Here is a 19,276-nt window from a genome sequence, read left to right on the forward strand (position 1 = left end):
GCAGATATTAACTTTCTGACTTTTCAGAAAAGGGAGAAAAAGTGAGGCAGTGCATAATACATTTTAGAAAACGATTCTGCTCCAAACGTTTAACCTCTAAAGGGAAAGACCGTCCAACACCAGAAATAATGCATTCCGCAGGGTATCTGGTAGCTAAAGTAATAATGTATTGAGGGTAACAGAAGTTGTACGAAGGTAGCCTATGATGCTGCACGGCGTGTCTGAGAGGCAGCATCTGATTGGCTACGTTACGAAGGGGATTTGGACGTTTGAAATGACGTCTCACCACCGCCTCTCAAGGCTTCTGCTCGCCTTGCCCGTCCTAGGCAGACCTTCCTCCCACAATTGGAATTTCCCGTACGTTCGCCACTGTTTCCAGCCTGTTCCACCCCTCCTTCATGTCTATTCCACTTCTGCATAGGGTGCAAACGTGTTCGTCGAGAACCTGCGCTGTGCCAGCCCCTGGGCTGAGGGCTGGGCTAGAGGAGTCATTAGCCAAGACAGGCCCCGACTTTCAAGCCGCCCTGTCCATTGAGACTGTGCACCCCCTGTACTAAGAAACTCGAATTCCAGGGCTTCTCCACAGCACATCCCCTACTTCTGCACCCCGCTGGAAACTTCATTTGTCCATAGAGACACTTCCTCCCAAAGCCCTTCCTCAAGAAGACGGGTTCTCCTGGTTCACGGGGAGGCCGTGGGGTCTCTGGAGTGTTTTCTACTCGCCTTCCACGCCAGGCCCCCCGTCGTCTTTGGGTCCCTCCTTCTTGTATCAGTCAGCTCGGGCTGCTGTAACTAAGCCCCACAGGCTGGGGCGCTGGAACAGCAGCAATGTATTCTCTCACAGTTGAGGAGGCTGGAAGGCCGAGATCGGGGTGCTGGTGGGGTTGGTGCCTTCTGAGGTCTCTCACCTGGGCTGGGAGATGCCACCTTCTCCCTGTGTCCTCACCTGGTCGTCCCTCTGTGTGCGTCTGTGTCCTGATCTCCTCTTCTGAGAAGGACACCCGTCCTGCTGGATTAAGGACCAACCCAGTTACTTCATTTCACCTAATGACCTCTGTTAAGGCCATACCTCCGCATACAGTTACACTCTGAGGGACCAGGGGCCAGGACTTCCGCGTACGAATTCGGGGGGACACGGCTTAGCCCGTGCTACCTCCTCGGACGCGGGTGTCACCTGTCAACGCCCGCCTCTTCTCATCTGCATCCCGCCATCTGCAGATCCTCCTGCATGAGAGCCTAAGCGACCAACTTCACATTCTTCCTCTCAGCCTCCTCCCTGTCCTCGTTCTCGGTCCCTCCGTGAATGGAGGACCCTCCGTGTCAAGGACTCGTGTCCTGTCCTTCCTGCATCGTTTCCTCGGCCCCACGAGTAGGGTTTCTCTCCAGCTCGCAAGAATCATCTGCTTCTCTGTCTCCCCCGAGGTCTCCATCCCCGTTTCCCATCCTCAGACCCCCTTCTTCCCTCATCCCCCCTTCTTCCCTCATCCATCCCTTGCCTCACCCTCCTGGTCACTGAAACTGCCTTTCTTCCTCAGGGCCCTGGGCCACTCCCCATTCTTACAGCCTCAGGCCCTTTCTCGTGTCATCCATCCCCCTTGTGATGGATTTTACTCATTTCAGCTTCCCACTGTCAGTAATCCCTACCATATGTTTTGTCCCCTCCGTGGCTCTGTGGCATTGAAGCTAACACAGAGCTGAACTTTTCTACCACCAGTTCCTGACTTCTCGCTTCAAGCCTTAGCCCCCCTGCCACTCCCCTTGCTCTGCGGCCCTGCTGCTGTCTGAAGTCAAAGCCATCGGATGGTAACTCCCACAACCTGATGTAGTAGTTAAGTTTCTACTCTCTTTTCCCCTGCCCTCCTGTCACAGAATATTAATTATCCCTCTTTTTCCCCAAGGCTGATCTCCCTACCATTTCTCCTCTGCCATAGACAGGCAGGCAGGCAGACACACACACACATACACACCTTCCTTCAAAAGCTGTGTTCTGTTTCATAGATCTGTATTCTCTCTCTCTCTCTGGATCTACATTCCTTTCCTGTTGACATAAATGTCTATGGAGAACAGAAAGGGGTTTGTACCCGAGGTTTATGTGCGGGAGGGATGGTTATAAAGCAAATTAGCAATACTGAAAGCTGGCCATTTGCTTATCTTTCCAATTAAATCCTTGTTAAGACGGCACAGACAATACTGGCCCTTCTGCCAAACTCCAGTCGACAGTATTTTATTCAGATTAGTCAAGACAATCAAGTAGGCATTTTTTGTTAGCCAACTATTTAATTCTCGATTGACTAACAGCAGCAGGGGTGGTGACAACAGGGAAAGAGTGGGTCCCGGGGTGCAGCTCAGCTCTGCCAGGTCCCAGCCATCCCGGCCTGGGGACCTTGGGACTCCTCGGTTCCATCAGTTGTAGGATGGGGGTGATAAGGCACCTGCCAGGCTGGAGGACGGAGGGGATTAAGCAAGATGATTCACAGGGGGCCCTCAGAGCAGCACCTGGCGCATAGTAGGTGTTCAGTACATATTAGCTGCTATTATGTTGCCGTTGTTACTTTCCTTTCTCACCCCTCCTTTTATCACCTAACTTCTCAGCCTTCAGGCCTTCAGGCCTTCACTTCCTCTTCTGCCAGTCACTCCTTAACCCTTGCTTTCTGGCCTTTGCCTTCCTCTCTCAAATCAATTTACTTTCTCAGATCTCACCCCCTTTTCAGCTACTTGCTTTGACGTCTCTGTGACTTAACACCATTGACAACCTTTTTTTTTTTTTTTTTTTTTTTTTAATGGCAGCACTCCCCGCCCCAGCTGTTCTGCTTCTTTAGAGGAAGGAGACCGAGAGCACTTGTCACCCCTCCTCTGCATCCACCTCCTGGCAGGCATTTCCCTGGGGTTAGCCTCTAGCCTTTTACTTCCCATCCTCTCTGGCCCTCAGATGTCTCTCCAGGCCTTTTTCCTGGGTCCAGCCTCCTCTCGTCTTCCACACACCACCCCCTACTCCCCCGCACCCCGCCATGATGCATGGACCCACCCCCCAACCCGGGTCCCAAACCAAGACCGGGGAAGCTGTCTTCTTCAAGTCTCTTCTTCTCCCTCCAAAGCAGTTGGGACCAAGCCCAGGGGATTCCATCTTCTTTACCACCTCCCACCTCTGGTCCCTCTGTCTGTCCCCCTCTTTTTAATTTAACCCCTGCTCTGTCATGTGTCATTCTACCGATGCTGGAGTGGTTTCCCTTCTTTTGATGCCACGCCCCATGGTCAGTGCTCCAGAGGGAATTTTTTTTCCTCTCTCCCATATCAAATTGGTCAAATGCTATTGCATCTGTGTCCTAATTATGTCTCAAACCAATCCATTCTTCTCCACCTCTATAGCCAGCGGCTGACAGGGTCCTTATTATTTCTTAGGTGGGCTCTTCTATTAACTCCTACCTAGCCTTCCAGTCCCAAGTCTCCCAGACCCTTCTCCACGGTCCCACGAGGGAAGCTCTGTCTACCTCTTCCTTAAGCCCTGTCAGGGGCTCGGAGTCAGATAAAGCACAGGTCAGCTCCACGGTGTGCCCGGAGCTCTCGGCCGTCTGGCCCACGGGCGATTTCTCCAGCTCCATCTCTGGCTGCGTCCCTTCCTCCCTCTGGTCCAGCCACAGAGTCAGGTATTTGCAGTTCCGTTAACTGACTTTGTTTTACGCCTCTGTGTCCTTGTGCTTGCTACTTACCCCTCCCTCTGTCTGGAGCGCCCTGCCCCCTCCTTTGGGTGGGGTTGGGACACCTACACGTCTCATGAGATTCAGCGGATCGTGTCACCTCATCCTAGGGGCCTTCTCCACCATCCACATCCTTTTTCTCCTCGATTCTCTTCCACGGCATAGCTCTCTGGTTTCCATTATTTCTACTTCCAGCTCAATGTCACCTGCTCTGTCACCTTCCACCTCCAATGGGCTCCTACCTCTGACTTTCTCATTAGTCATTCGTTCTCTCCATCACCCGGCTGGGACCCAGGCATCATCTCGGCCCTCACTTCTTCACCCCCCATTCCCGGCTCACCAGCTGCTTTTCTATCAGTTCTTCCTCTGAAGTGGCTCCCGATCAGCTATTCTCTCTCCCTTCCCTGCTCCACCCTAGTTCAGGCCCCCGTCCCTGAGGTTCTCCACGAATGGTGTTCAGAGCTCTCTGCGGGACAGCCTCAGCCTGTTGGCTTTCGCTCTCCTCACCTGCTGCTGCTGCGTGGGTTATCATCCAGACACGCTGGACTCCCTACTGGTCTCGGAACAGGGCTCATAGCTTGCTGCCACTGTGCCTTTGCATCTGCTACTTCTAATCCCCATCTCCACATACGAAATTTCTAGCCCCTCTCCGTGGCTCAGCCCCATCGGTTCCTCTTCTGTGAAGCTTTCCCCAATGACTCTTATTTGAAGTGCTCTCTTTTCCTGGAACCTCTGAATTTTGTACCTATTTAATGGTTCTTATTAAATGTTGGCTTGCATTTCATGATTGCTTCTTATGGATGCAGAGATTAGCCTATAAACTCTTTTAAGGCATGGATTATAAATTATCCATTTTTGTATCACTTCTCCACTATGGAACCTAGCACAATTCTATATATATATAGATATATAGATATAGATATAGATAGATATATAGATAGATAGATACTCACAATTCCATATATATATATGGAATACATATATATCAGCTTTGTTGAGCTATAACTTACAAAGAATGCAATTCACCCATTTAAAGCATACAGTTCAATGGTTTTAGTATATTCAGAGTTGTTCAGCCATCACCACAATCAATTTTAAAACATTTTTATCACCCCCAAAAGAAATGTCGCACACATTAGCAGTCAATCCCTATTTCCCTCCAAACCCTCAGCCCTAGGTAACTGTTAATCTACTTTCTGTCTCCGAAGATTTGCCTATTCTGGACATTTCATATAAACAGAATCAGAACAATATTTGTCCTTTTGGGTCTGGCTTATTTCATTTAGTGTGTTTTCAAAATTGATCTGTGTTGTAGTATGTACTTCTTTCCTTTTTTATGGCTGAATAATATTCCACGTATGGATGTACCACATTTTGTTTATCCACTCATCAGTTGATGGCTATTTGGGTTGTTTCTACTTTTTAGCTGTTGTGGATAATGCGCTATGAACATTCTTGTACAAGTTCTTGTGTGGATGTATATTTTCATTTGTTGTGTTATATAGCTAGGAGTGGAGTGGCTAGGTCAGATGGTAACTCTATGCTTAACATTTTGAGGAACTGTCAAGCTGTTTTTTAAAGTGGCTGTAGCATTTTACATTTTCACCCGCAGTGTGCGAGAGTTCCATCTCTCCACTTCCCTGACAACACTTGTTATTATCTATCTTTTTTATTACAGCCATCCTAGTGGGTGTGAAGTGGCAATGCATCATGGTTTTAATAGCATGTCTCTTTTTACCTATTAGATGTTCAATAACTATTTGTTGGGTCAATGATATTTATATGTAGTATGAACAAACAGACCTTTGGACAGCTCGTTTGACTGCCAAGTTTATGAATTAGCTAGAAAAGATGAACACTAGAAAAGAGCTAGAAAAGAGCTCAGTATCATTAGAATTCAACTTTCAAAAGTTACTTTTAGACTGTTTTTTCAACTTAAAAGGTTGCCAGTATTACCTAGGTGATATTATCAAGGTCAGGAAAAATCATGTAGCTTTGCAGGTTTGCACGTATTTTACAGAATAAGCTAAATTACAAGCAAAATTCCAACTTTGATATGGCTCCTACTCAAAACCTACCCCTCAGTGGGGACACCAGGAAAGGTAACTCCTGAATGGGGACATGGGGTTGGGGTGGAGGGGAGGCTTAGAAAAATGCAACTGCTAACATTTCCCTGGGTTGAGTTTTCCTCAGTAAACAGTAGACCCTGGGAAACATAACAGGTTCTGAAAACTTAATTTTGATGACTCTGGACGTCAGAGAAACAGCCAGCTGAATCAGTTCCCTCTTGGGTGGCTGATTATCTCAAGTCATAGGTAATGGTCCAGCTGCTTCTGCTTGGTTCTAGAGAGTTCTGTGTTAGCCAGGACCCATCCATTTAGTCCATCCCTAGGTAGACACTTGTATCTGCAGCCCTGAACACCAGAGTTCCACTAAAGGCCTCAAATTAAAGGCCCGTGATTGGGCTTACAACTTTGTATGGTGTGCAAGGGTATTCAGAGTTGGCGTGGAAGAGGGTCAAAGGTCACAGCCAGTAGATAGTGGCCAGCTTTCTGCATGTATAACATCATCTTGCTTAACAAGCCTCAAACGCATGATTCTGTGGTAGCGTTCTCTGCAACTAGACAAGAGGCCCCCCATCTTTAGAATTTGGGGAGCGGGTGGTGTTTGTTTTCTGCAACCACAATCACCCTTATCTGTCTGAAGATGTTTCCAAAGGCTGACAACAGGCCCCTTTCAGAAGCTCGGTAGGAAAAGTATTAACAGCTGGAAACATGTCAGCTGCCTTATGGAGGAAGCAAAGCCCAGGCCTGGTTTCTCTGGGCTCGGTGATAACTTGGGCCGCCGCAGCCTGGGCGAAGCTGGTGTTTGGAGCCGTGGAGACGGAGCGCGGCTCGGAGGAGGGCCCCTGCTTTTCAGAGTTGAAACAGGAGCCCTCTGAGAGAAAGAGATATTGCATGTGGCTTCCCTGATGCCTCGGAGGGCGACGTGGATGACACAGCATCAGCCGTGCCATCGCGGGGTGGGGACACATTGGCGGCCCGTTGGGGGCAAGGCAGCCCCCGCTACAGCATCAGCTGTGGAGTGTGGGGAAGGGAAGGTGACAAAAGCCAAGTCAGCGTTGAATTTGTTGGATGGAGAATACGCTCCCGGGGCGGCAGCCCCAGAGCGAGAAGGACCGGCCCTGGGAGAGAAACAACCCGAAGTTGGGGGCGGGGTGAAGCGCCAGTTCCTTAATCTCCCGCCCCATCGTCGGCTTGTCCCACCTGGATGCAGAGCGAGGACCGCGTGGAGAGGGAACCGCGCGGGTGGGGTTCACCCTCCCGTCTGCCTCTGAGAGCAAGAGGGGCGGCGCCGGGCCAGGCACCCCCGCCCCCCATGGCACCCCCTCCCGGCCTCCGAGGAGCCCCTCTCGCGCTTCCCAGGCATCGCTGCCTTTCCCCGTCCTCCGTTAAAATAGTGAAACAAACCACTGAGCGAAGTGATGGAAAGCCAGGGCCGGGGAGTCGCCCGCAGTGAGGGGCCGGAGGGGAGGGGGCGCGGTGGTCCAAGAGGGTGGCCGGCCGGCGATCGCTGTGCTGGTCGGACGGCGCTCAGCTGCGGCCGCCAAGACCCTTCCCCCGGGGCTGCCCGGCCCTCCCCTGGCCCGGGGCGCCTGCGGAGGGCGTGGGGCAAACCTGGGGCTGCGGTGGGGGTGGGGTGGGGGACTGCACCTCCATCCATCCCGGGATGGAAACTGCGGTCACCCCGCTAAAATAGGGCCGGGGGCTGCGGTGGGGACCGGCGGGTACCGCGGTCCCCCCCCCCACCCCCCAGCCCGAGCGCCGCCGCCGCCGCCGCTCAGTAACACGTCCCCAGGAGACTCGCAGGAACAACACGTGATGTGTCTACTTATCAGGGTGAGAGGGGGAGAGCGAGTCTCCGAGCGTGCGGGCGAGGAAGCGGGGCGGGGGGCCGAGGCGGGGGCCGGGACGACGGCTGGGGCGCCGGGGTCGCCTGCTCCTCGCCCACCTCCCTCCCTGTGGGAGAAGAGGAGGAGGGGAAGTGACTGCGGAGTTGATGAACTTTGCACATCCAGAAACGCCATTTTGATTCCTTTTCCGGAACAAGTTTGCATCTCTCCTCGTTCTCTCCCCGAAGCCCACCGGTCCCCACTGCATCATGCCTGGGAGCCAAGCGCCCTGCCCGGCCGTAAGTACGCGCCCGAGGTTCCGGCTCGCGGTCCTTGGGTGGCAGCGAGATGTCTGGGGCTGAGCGGGAGCGACCTTTTAAAGAACTTTTGGGGATGGGGAGGGTGAAGTCTGCAGAGCGCGTTGTACTTTTTAAACTCAGCGTTTCCCGGAGCCGAGGACCCGAGCGCCCCACGCCGCGCTACGTGCGCTCGGGGCGGTGGGGCCGGCCTGGGATGAGTTGGGCAGCCCTCTCCCCTCCGGCTGCGCGCCGGGCCGCTCCTCCTCCTCCTCCCCCTCCTCCTCCTCCTCCTCCTCCCCTTCCTCCGCTCCTTTTCCCCTTCCCGAGCTGCCGGCTCTGCCAACCAGCTCCCAGCGCGAGCCGCCGCGGCCGCTGCAGCGCCCCGCCGCCAGGACCTGATGCGCATCCGTATTAGCCGTCCGAGCGCAGGAATCCGGCCCGACCCGCGCCGCCGCACCCGCCGCGGGATTTATTTTTAACCAGCACCGCCGGGACTCGGATGGTGCGCGCACCGCCGGCCAGAAACATCTTCCCAGCGCTGCTCTCCATCTTCCGCCCTCTCTCCCCCGACATCCTCCCCCCCATGTGGGAGGGGAAACTTTTCTCCTACATACTTTCGAGTCCCTCTCGGGCCGAGGAGCGCGGAGATGACGGCGCCCGCCCGCCGCCGCAAGGTATCCGGGGGTGCCCGCTCGGGGTGCCCGCCTGGGGTGCTGGCTCGGGGGTGCCCGCCGGGGCCGCGCGGTGGGAGCATCCGCCGCGCCCTGCTCTGCGGACTTTGATCCTCCCGGGCGGACGGCGCCGGCCGGGAGGGGGCCGCGGGCAGCCCAGCGCCCTCGCCGTTCCCGGCTCGTGGCCGGTGGTCACGCCGACCACCGCCCCCGGGTGACTGGGCAGGGGGGGCTCGCGTCCGCGCGTATTGTTCCCTTGCCCTTCCGTTGGCGGTGTACGTGTTTTCGTGGGAGCCATCGGTGTGGAGCGGAGCCTGCATCGCGGGGGCGGGGGGGGGGACCTCGGCGCCCGGCGCCGTCACGAGCACAGGAAGGAGGCCGGGAGCATCCGAGGCGGGGCTGGCCGCCGGGGCCCGCTTCGCCGCCCAGCTGTGGAGCGCGCTCGGAAACTTTTGTCCGCTGCCCGCTGGACCAATTTTTTTGCGAGTTGTGGGTCTTCCCTGTCTCCTCCCGTCCCGGCCTGCAGAGCCGAGCAGGGGCGGGGAGGGGGGGGCGGCGTCGAGGGGCTGAAGACCCAGTGAGCCCCCAGCCCCCCGCCTCGGCCCGGTCCCCCGCGCCCCCTCCCCGCTCGCGGTCTCTTAGGAAACTGCGACCTTAATGGTTGCTAAGGAGCAGGGGAGGTCCTTCCAGTCGCCAGCCCCCTCCCTGGAAGCGGCGTGTTTTCTGGACGGGGCCGAGGGTCGCGTCGAGGATGTGGGGACTCGCTCCCCGCCGCCCGCGGGGCCCGGGAGGCGCGTGAGTGAGGGGCGCGGCGGCCGAGCCCACTTCTCGGTGGGGTCACTTTTCTTTTCCGGCGGGGTGGGGGGGGGCGGGCAGAGGAGGGGCACGGGGACCGGCCGGCGGGCGGGCGGGCGGGCGGGTTGACAGGCGCCGCGTGCAGCTCGCGTCCAGCGTCCGCGGTGCATCCGCGATGGGTTATAAAAGAGCAGGAAAGTATTTCTCCTTGCTCAGCAGATTTGCCCTCCCTCGCTCCTTACTGGTTAGAAGATAGAACGTGAGCCCAGATCCGGACGAGCAGTTCACATTCCATTACGAAATTCTACACGGCTTCAGAGCCAGCAGCAGGACACATTCGGGGCACTTTGGAGTTTTTTCGGCTTCTTTTTTGGGGATGGTGGTGGTGGAGAGCGATAGGAAGGTGAATAAAAAATATCACTTTGGGATATGCTGAAAAACCTGTCCGATGGTTTTCACCAGAAGAAAAATTCACCCCGTGCTTGTTTTAGCGTTTAGGTTTAAAAGCCAGTGGAAATAAAGTTTGCCCGTTGGATAGGGATGCTGGAAATAGCGAGGTATTTCTGTCTTGAAGAGGAGACTTGAGGTGATTTGTGCAAAGGCCGAGTTGTTCATGTGCATCCCATATTTTTGAGGTCGTTTTCTTTTAGATAGGCAGTGGTGTGTGCATGCGCGTGAGTGTATTCTGAAATAAATTTAATTGATGTGGAAAGTGGAGAAAAGGGAACTGCAAAGAAAAGAATGGTTTTTGTTTTGTTTTGGGTTTTTTTTTCTCTTCTCCCCATGGCCCTTAAAAGCATCCTCTAGGTCTGGTGCCTTTTCGAGTAGGCAGGTATGGGTCTAAGACATAATGTAACCCGGAAGTCTTAAGTTAGAGGCTGAAGTCTTGGCTGAAACTTCTTTTTTTCTCTCGCTTTCTTTTTTTAAACGTTTAGTTCTCCCTTCAAGAGTCACACAGAACTTTTGAAGGAATGGGTTCAAATTATTCTTCAAGCAATTTATGCAAAGGTGAGCCACTACCCTTTGGAGGGAGCTTCTGGGTACCGCTGATGGATCTTGCTTTGATGTGTTTTGAGCTTTGGTTACACTGATGAATTAAACATTTGAATGGCTTTTATCAAGTTTTAAATGTGTGAAAAAACACCTTCCTTCCCACTCCCCCCCACTTTTACAAAAGAAAGGGAGAGCCCTTTGATTTGGTTATTTGTTTACCTTGTGGTCCATTTTAGGTTGTTAATGAACTTGCACTGTTTTATAATTCTTAAAAATACTGCTAAACAGGTTGCATTTTAGGATGTTTTGTTTTTAAAGAGGATTTACTGGTTATGTGATACTCTTAAGAAATGCTGCTGACGTGTACTGTTCTATGGCATATCATTCTCTGCGTTTTTCTAGATACCACTTTTTTTCTCATCAGAAATTCAGAGCCTCAGCCCTTATGGCAGACAAGTGTTTGTTGTGTGATGGGGAAGATGGGTCTGACTCAGCTGGCACAGGTGGGACATCCATTCCTAACTATCTGCATCATCTAACAAATGACCTTTTGATGGAAGGGTCTTTCATTTTAGAAGGAGAAAAATAAACCTACCTCGTTTAGTCGGCATGCCATCAACAGTTATTGATTGGTTCCCTGCTGTATGCCGGGCCCTACGTAGTTGCCATTATGTGGCTTGCATTTTTACTCAATTTTGAACTGCTGTGCTGGTCCACTTGCTAAGATCAGTTTGGAAGTTTTTGCTAGCTGTGTTATGCTCAGTTGTTAACATCATTTATTATCTTCAGTGAAGGAAATTTCCTGGTTAATGAAACTAAGAAAAAATTCTACCCTTCTAGGGTTTTATATGGCATAATTAATATAAATTTTAACCCCTACAGAAATTGATTAAACGTGCTCACTAGAAGTAGTCAGAAGTGAATCCTTTTGATGTTTCTATTCATTATCCTTTTGAAAAGTAGGTGGTGCTTAAAAGGTCATAGGATAAGGGTTGCTAAGCAGCTAAACAGAAGGATGCTAAAATTAACCAAAGCATTTTTGAAAGGGAGTCCTTCCCTGTTTTACATTATTTAACTAGATTTAATTAATTTCTGAATTCTCCATGTCCCTTGACCTAGGAAAGTAGGATGTTAATTTTGTTTTGTTTTTGTTATCACATTTAAATAATCTCTCTTTTGTAAGTGTCTTAATTGAAGTTCATGCCCTCTGACCAACTCTGGTGTCAGATGGCAGCTTGTCTGGGTGGACTTCTTCCCTGCTACCTGTGTGTTCGGGTTAAATCCTCCCAAGGAAATGCGTGTGTAATGTCACCTTATTTCATTTATTAATAACAGATTGTTCAGTTCGTTTTGGAAAACCTACCTAATCCATGAAGTGATGTCTTATTTTGCTCTTTATTAAACAGGTTTGTATTCAAAAGATAGAAATGCAATAGAGTATCAATAGAAGGAAGGCAATATAGTCTCCTGATCCCAGGACAATGGTCTTCTTCCCCCTTTACTGAGATTAGATTAAGTTTTGATAGGGCTCCTCCTTTTCACTCCACCTCCCCATCTCAGTTTATTTCAGAACACTTCATAATACCTTTTTGAAAATAATTACATTAGGTGTAGAGTATCTTTGGAACCAAGTGTTCAAAAGCAACACTTGAAGGATCTTGGGGTATTTCAGTGAGATAAAAGGGTTGCAATCTAACCGAAGCCATGGTTAGTAACCATCCTCTCTTGGTTGAAAGGCAAGCTCACTCTAACTCAGAAGTTTCCCTTCCTCAAGACTACTTGTGTACATCTGACCTACTGAACAGGCAAAGTTGAGTAATGTTTTTTATAGCCAAATATAATTAAGAAATTAGATGGGTTTTTTTGGGGTGTGGGGGAAGGAGGCAGGGTAAGTGAGTTTTTTTCCTCTCTTTTAGACTTAGAAAGTGGTTTTTGAGTAGAGATAGCTGTGGCTGTCTTCAAAAAGCAGGGGTCAGCCTGTGATTTCCACGCCCTTGGGGGCCTCCCCATAAATCAGCGGTAAAAGGTGTACCATCTGAAACGCAGAGGCAGGCATACGATGTGCTTTCTGAAATGCATCACTTATTTTTAATTTCCCCTGCTCCCATGGAAGGCAGAATACAGAGAGGAAAACCATCTGCGTTGTTTTCATGATGACCGAGGTGGGAGAGTGAGGAAGATGGGGCGCGAGGGTGACGGACTTTTTCCTTTTCTGTTAGTTGTCCTCTGGGACAGGGTCACCACTGTGCTGGGCTCTGCTTCCCTCGTCACCTTCCCTGGGTGTCCCTGTCCGAGTGTAGCTGGCGTTGGTTGGTGGAGGTGGGGGGGTGGTGGTGGGGGGAGCCTGGGAGGAGGGCGCAGGGAGCTCTCCCTTCCAGCTACTGGTGCATCTTGTTTCTGATGGTACTTCGGGCACAGGTGAGCCAGTCTGCCCATCAGTAAAGGTGGCTGCCAGTTAATAGGTGCTTTAGACAAAAGAAGTGGGAGAGGGTGGAGACTGTTTGTTCAGTGTGATTCAAGCAAGCCGTGCTAATAGGACTTGAAAGCCTCTGTAAAGTCCCCGCGTCTGGGTACGGGCTACTCCTGCGGGCCTTTCAGGCTCGGGGAGGGCGGGTGGTCCCGATAGGGTGGAGAAAGCCCAGTCAAAAGCCCCACCACATTCTTTGTCAGCCAGCCAGACTGCAGAGAAAAAGTCTCAGTGGGGGTAATTAGATAAAGCTTTTAAATGGCTCTATTTGTTTTTCCCCTGGCTAGCTTGGTATCTCATCTCTTCTACCCCCTCTTTCAGAGACTGCAGGGTAAGATGGCTTTAAGAATGTTGGAGGCTTTTAGTGGTTTCACTACTTGTGAAATTTCATTTTTCATTAGGGCAGACTCTGGACAAAGTTAACTGCACCCTGCTTTTGTGAAGGCCTTGAACAAAGATTCGAATTTGATCCTCAGAGCAGCATGGTGAGGGCTGGGTGGGTGTATTAACCCATTTTCCAGCTGTGCCAACTTCCACCCGGTGGCTGGTAATAAATCAGGCCCAGGACCCAGAACACCCAGCCCCAGCCTCAGTCCAAACAACACCTGCTTTTTCAAGTCAGCTTGGCCTCAGAAGACAGAGCATTAAATATACAGGGCCTGTTTATCTGTGTGTGTGCTTTTTAAATGAGACCAGATCCTTTCACAATAATGCTGTGGTTGAATTTGAAGATGTAAGGCAATTAGAAAAGAAACTTTTTAGCCTTTGCCAGCATTTCTCTTGAGGAACGTGAGTATAGGCACTCTTTTCAGTAGGTTTTATAGGCATTTTTTTTTCAGTAGGTTTTCTACCTCGTGGGATCATTGTAAGGATAAAATAAATGTTCCAGAAAGTCAAAATCTATATATGGAAGAAAGTGGTGTATTTTAAGCTCAGGAAGCTTTGTGGGTATCCACTCTGGATTTCCTTTCCAGAATTGTGCACAACTCCAGTACTCAGGCAGAGTTTATGTTTGCTTCGAGCGCCTAGAGACAAACAGGCTAGCAAATTCTTCTTCCTGGAGTTCACTTAGGGATGGATTTTAAGGGAAAGGCAGGTGGTAAACTTTGGATGCCCCCTTTAAAGCAGTAGTTCTCAGCTTGGTGGTTCCCCGCCCCGGGGGCATCTGGCAAAGTCTGGAGACACGTTTGATTGCCTTGCTGGGGGGGGGGGGGGAAGGGGGGGAGGGGTGCGACTGGCCTTTAGTGGGTCGAGGCCAGGGGTGCTGCTGCCCATCCCACAATGCACCTGAAGGCCCCACAGCTAAAGGATTATCCAGTCCCAAATGTCAGTAGGTGGAGGGTAAGAAAGCCTGCTTTAAAGGTACAGGAGTCGAGGCCTGTGTCACGTGTGCAAGCAGCCTGGCGTTCTCACTGTACTGCACGTGGCATATTCGGGGATCTGGAATTTCGTAGAGCGAGTAAGCTCTCCTTACAGGCCTGTAAGGTGCTGTGGTTGGCAAGTTCGAGGTTTCACAGAAGACTGGGGGTTGGGGAAAACATTTAAGTGGAGTTACGTATATTTAAAAACCCTGTAGTAAATAAAAGTTCCAGAACTTGTCTGCTTCTAAAACAAACCAGATACACTGGCGCTGGGGAGCTGCTCTGGTAGGTGGCACTTCTTCACTTATTTAGGTAACTAGCTCCGGCGCTGTCATCTGCCACTTCTCCCTCGTGTTTGGAGTTACGTGGAGGGTACCCCCATACCCCCCTATTTTTTTGCTCAGTGTTTGAATTAGCCCTTACTTGCTTGACAGTTAATGTTTTTTGCCCTTGTAGTCTCCCTTATTTTGTTTTCTTAAGTTTTTGCAAAATTCTTACATAACTCTCCACCCTTTTTTTAAAAAATTATTTATTTATTTATTTATTTATTTATGGCTGTGTTGGGTCTTTGTTGTACGCGCGGGCTTTCTCTAGTTGCGGCGGGCGGGGGCTCCTCTTCATTGCGGTGCACCGGCTTCTCACTGCAGTGGCTTCTCTTGTTGTGGAGGACGGGCTCTAGGTGTGCGGGCTCAGTAGTTGCGGCACGCGGGCTCAGTAGTTGTGGCTCGTGGGCTCTAGAGCGCAGGCTCAGTAGTTGCGGCGCGCGGGCTTCGTTGATCCGCGGCATGTGGGATCTTCCTGGCCCAGGGCTCGAACCCGTGTCCCCTGCATTGGCAGGCAGATTCTCAACCACAGCGCCACCAGGGAAGCCCTCTCCACCCTTTTTACAGGGCAGTCATGGGAGCCCTGTCTTCTGTCCGTACGTCTCCTCTTGAGCACGTGGCTGGCAGGCTGCTGCTTTACCAGGGAACGCTGGGGAGGGATCAAGGGAAGAGACGGTGGTGATTTTATGTTTGGGGGACTTGCGGACCTCAGATGCACGGAAAGGTGGTTGATTGAAAGAAAAATAAAATGTGGTATACAAACATTAAACTGCATTTCCTCGGACCAGACATGCCTAGGACAGTGGCAGGAGCCATCTTTTAGCCACAGGTGCCACTTGCCTGACCCTTGTCCTGGTCCACCACCCCCCCCCCCGCCCCCATCTTACAGGCAGGAGGCGAGGAGGAAGCTTTGGAGCAAGAAGAAAAGGCAGAGAGGGGGATGATTCCAGAATGGTCTGGGCTCCCACTTACCTAAGAGAAACGTTTAACGTGTATAGGCAGCTTTCTTTCCATCCTAACCCGAGGACAGACTGTCAGGGTCCCATTCACGTCCCTCCGGGCTGATGGTGTCAGCGACCTGCTTGGAAGCTGCCTTCGCCAGCCCACGCCTGGTGTAGTAAGAGCTGTGCCTCTGGTGCTTTGCTGCCCTCTCCTCCAACCTGTAAACTGGGCGGTCCCCGCTCCCCCTCTCCATTTACAGCTTTTGGCAGGCTGGGGATCACCTGCAGGTGCGTTGGAGGGAAGTTGCAGGGAAAAAAGTCTCTCCCCCACTTCTAGAAGGTGAGCTGAAACTCACCGTCCACCCAGCCTCCCAGGCCAGTCCCTGACTCTGGTCTCTCTCTCAGCTGCCAGCATTCACCAGACCCTCCTCGAAACCCCGGTCCAGTCTGACTCTGGTGTTGCCTGCCCCACTGTCCTGACCTAGGCCCTCATCATGTCACAAGCACCTCCCAAGTCAATTTCGTGCTCCCTTTGTCTCCCTCCTCCAGTCTGCCCTCCACTCGGCTTGAACACTATAGCTGCACATGGGGTTTGCCTGCTGCTGAAAAACATCTCATGGCCCCCTGTTGTCTGCAGGAAGAAATCCAAACTCCTCAACTTGGCACACGAGGACCTCCATCGGCAGCTCCCAGACTGTCTTCCTAGTTTTAGCCCTTCTCACTCTCCCTCCAGGCCACTGCCACACGGAAGGAGTTCGTCCTGCTTCTGCTTTTCTGTGGAGTGTTCATTCTGTTTTGTCCCCATCCCCTTCTCCTTGCACACAACATTTCTCAACTCTTCTTTCAAGACCCATCTCAAATACCACCTCTTCCAGGGAGAATCAGGCCCTCCATCCAGAATAACCCTTACCCCATCTGGCCGGTCTGTCTGTTGTAATTTACCTATTGGCATGTTTTCCCCACCTGGAGAATAGCCAGCAACTTCAAATCATATTTTTCCACCTTCTGTACCTAGCTCAAGGGTTGCATAGTTGATGCTTATTCAATAATTATTGTTGGATCCATTTTCAAATATAAAAAACCCAGAGTTTTTCTGAAGAGGTGCAGGTTATTTTTGGAGAAGAGCACGTATAATTTGGAAGCTAAGTCCTAAATATCAGTACAAATTAAGAGAAGGAAACAGAAGTAAACTATCGTTTTCCAGCAGATCCATCCTGCAGAAATTGGGTGCTAAGTGCACACTGGTGGGAAAGCATTTTGAATTACAGAAATTTTAAAATAAAAGTTTGCTCAGCTTAATTTACTCAAAATTAAAGAGGAAAAAAAAAGTTGTTAATGCCTGATTGCACTAAAAGCTGTCACACTGGGGCCCTTACTAATTATAACCACTTTTCATGGCTCTTGGTTTGAAGTTTATATTAAATAGGAGAGATGGGCACACAGATCAAAGACCAAAATCATTTCTGAGCTCCAACGTGTGGACCCACTTTCTCTGCTTAGTTAGATTTTTGTTTCATTAGTGGTATGAGTTAATAGGAGTGTTGGTCCGTGTATAATTTAACTTTTCTTTTTTTTCTGTAACTCCTTGGATTTAAAATAAAGTGCAAACCAGAAACCTACAGGGTACAGATCTTGCCTTATTTGTGTGTGTGCGCGCAATATATGTATGTACATGATGGAAGTTGATTATAGATCGTATTTACAGAAAGAATCATTTTCACTGTTTTAGGGGAGGTTCCTTTATGCTGAGACTTTATAGTTAAAAAAAACCCAAAAAAACCCTGAATACACAAAATCATCTCAAAATCCTTTCCTAACTTTCTTCTAAAAGAGGTACCTATGTCTTCAGAAATAGGGGAGATAACCATAAGGATGGGGTGAGAGAGAGGCGTTTTGCTTATGCATCCTTTTATACCTTTATGTTTGTAACTATGTGGATAGGTTTCCTTTTCGAAAAAGGAATTACCATTTTTTTTCTTTTTAAATTGGAAGGTCTTGGTATCCTTTATATGAGATAAAATCCTAGTTGATTAAAAGTACATTATTGCTACCTTTAAATATTCCTTGATGTGCTTACCTGATAACTAGAGTTTAGGGTCAGATCTGGCAGATACATTCAAATATAATATTCCAACTTCATCTTATTTCTAAGGAGGCTTGTGTATGTTCCTCTCTGATGTGAAAAACCGATTTTTTTAAAAAGCCATTTTCTCTTCCACTTTAGGGCTTTTAATTGTTTTGAGGGATAATTATATAAAATTGGTTAGTAAGCATCTCAAACAGGTTTTCACGACTTGGTAAGTTAAACTTATATTGGCTCAAACTGTCCTACTTAAAAATGTAAACCAAGTATAATTTAAAGGAGGCTCAACTTGCACGTCTGTAAATTAAGTTTGTTTTTAAATCATGAAAATAATGTTTCTGAGAACCATTTGTTGTTTGAGAGCTTAGTAAAGCTTTACAACCCCCTTTTTCTAAAATACTGTATCAAGTTGGATTCAGTATCAGATTCAGTCTCCTTTTGGAAAACAGGCACTTTTCCACCCCCAAATTTGAAAACCTCATAGTGCGTTTTGGTTTTTTTTAAACCACTTATAGATCTTTATTTATAGATTTTTATTTATTCAACAAATTTGAATTTCAACGCTGGGATGGCAGTCATAAACACCAAGGGTACTAGTATGAGAAAGAGAGACAGTTGCTAGCTTCCCAGACATGGAAAGAGACACAGGACCACTAAGTCGTTCCCATCTGTGCTGGGTGTTAAGTATGACAAGAGCATGTGACATGCACTGTGGGGGAGGGGAGGAGGATGCTGGGAGGCAGGTGGAGGGGGCATCCCCCCAGAGTGGCCCCTGAGCTACAACGTGAAGAGAAGGAGAGTTGCAGCACAAGCAGCTGGTGCTGAGGCCCTGAGGTTGGAGAGGAGCAGCGTGGAGGAAGAACAGACCCGGGCGGGTGACACGCGTGGCGAGGTGGATGGGCTGCTTGTAGCTCACAGGTATTTGGAGTTTTCCCTTGAGAACTCTGGGAAGCCTTGCAGGGTGTTAGGCCAAGGACTGGCATGATGAGATTTGCATTTTTAAAGATCACTCCTGCCCAGAGTGGAGAATAAACTAGAGTAGAAGGAAGTGACTGTTTTACCTTCTGTTTGCAAGATCGTCGAGAAGGTTGGTTTTGCACAACTTTTGAAAAGCAGTGGTGGCTCAGAGTGGGTGGCAGTGGAGGTGGGGAGCCTGGGTGGGTTTGACAGAGATGGAGGCCGGAGGAAGGATCTGAGGCTGGCTGGGGGATGGGATGGAGGATGGGCCCGATGATTTCCAGGTCTCAGGCTTCCGTGGCTGGTGGCTGGCGGTGCCTTTCTCTGAGATCAGATCACGGGATAAAGCAAGGTTTATGAACCAGGTACGTTCCCTACCCTTCAAAGAAGTTATGTTTGTGAATTTTATCAGCAGTCTCTCTACTTGTACTGCTTTCATTGGTCAAAACATACTATTCCTGGCATGGATAATGCGTGGAAAGGACTTCTATAAAAGTGAGAAACAGAAGTTAGGTTCTTTCTTATGGCTTCCTTCTCCCCTCCCCTCTCCTCCTCTTCCTTTCTTTCTCTCCTTTAAATTTCCTGAGGCCAAAAGCAACATGGAAGAGTTCTCCTCGATGGCCTGAGCTTCTGAATGGTTTTCAGATGAGGCATACAGCTAAAACCTTAAGCGTATTTAAGTTCCTGTTTGTTTTAGTGATGCTTTATCTCTTTGACTTGTGAGCCTGGGGCTCAGGGGCAGAGGCTCGGGGGTAAGAACCAAGGTAGGACTCTCAAAATTGCCCCCGCCTTCTGCTTA

At 50.0% G+C, this 19,276-nt stretch overlaps 1 protein-coding gene across 18 annotated transcripts in view; it reads left to right on the plus strand.

Moving 5' to 3' along the window:
* The window catches only part of RREB1 (ras responsive element binding protein 1), a 175,531-nt gene that overhangs the window by 33,957 nt on the left and 122,298 nt on the right, over window positions 1-19,276 (plus strand). For 2 of the 18 annotated variants that reach the window (XM_082413272.1, XM_082413273.1), the window contains exons 1-3: window positions 8,587-9,352; window positions 9,572-9,755; window positions 10,288-10,360. The exons of 1 other annotated variant lie outside the window; for it this stretch is intronic. The gene's annotated coding sequence lies outside the window, so the exon portion shown is untranslated. Of the gene's footprint in view, window positions 1-3,018; window positions 7,887-7,919; window positions 8,561-8,586; window positions 9,389-9,568; window positions 9,756-10,287; window positions 10,361-19,276 lie in introns of those variants that run through there. 15 more of the 18 variants (XM_082413257.1, XM_082413267.1, XM_082413259.1 and 12 more) reach the window with 14 other exon arrangements.

This window comes from Balaenoptera physalus (assembly GCF_965194825.1).
Source record: "Balaenoptera physalus genome assembly, chromosome: 11".
Lineage (NCBI taxonomy): Eukaryota > Metazoa > Chordata > Mammalia > Artiodactyla > Balaenopteridae > Balaenoptera > Balaenoptera physalus.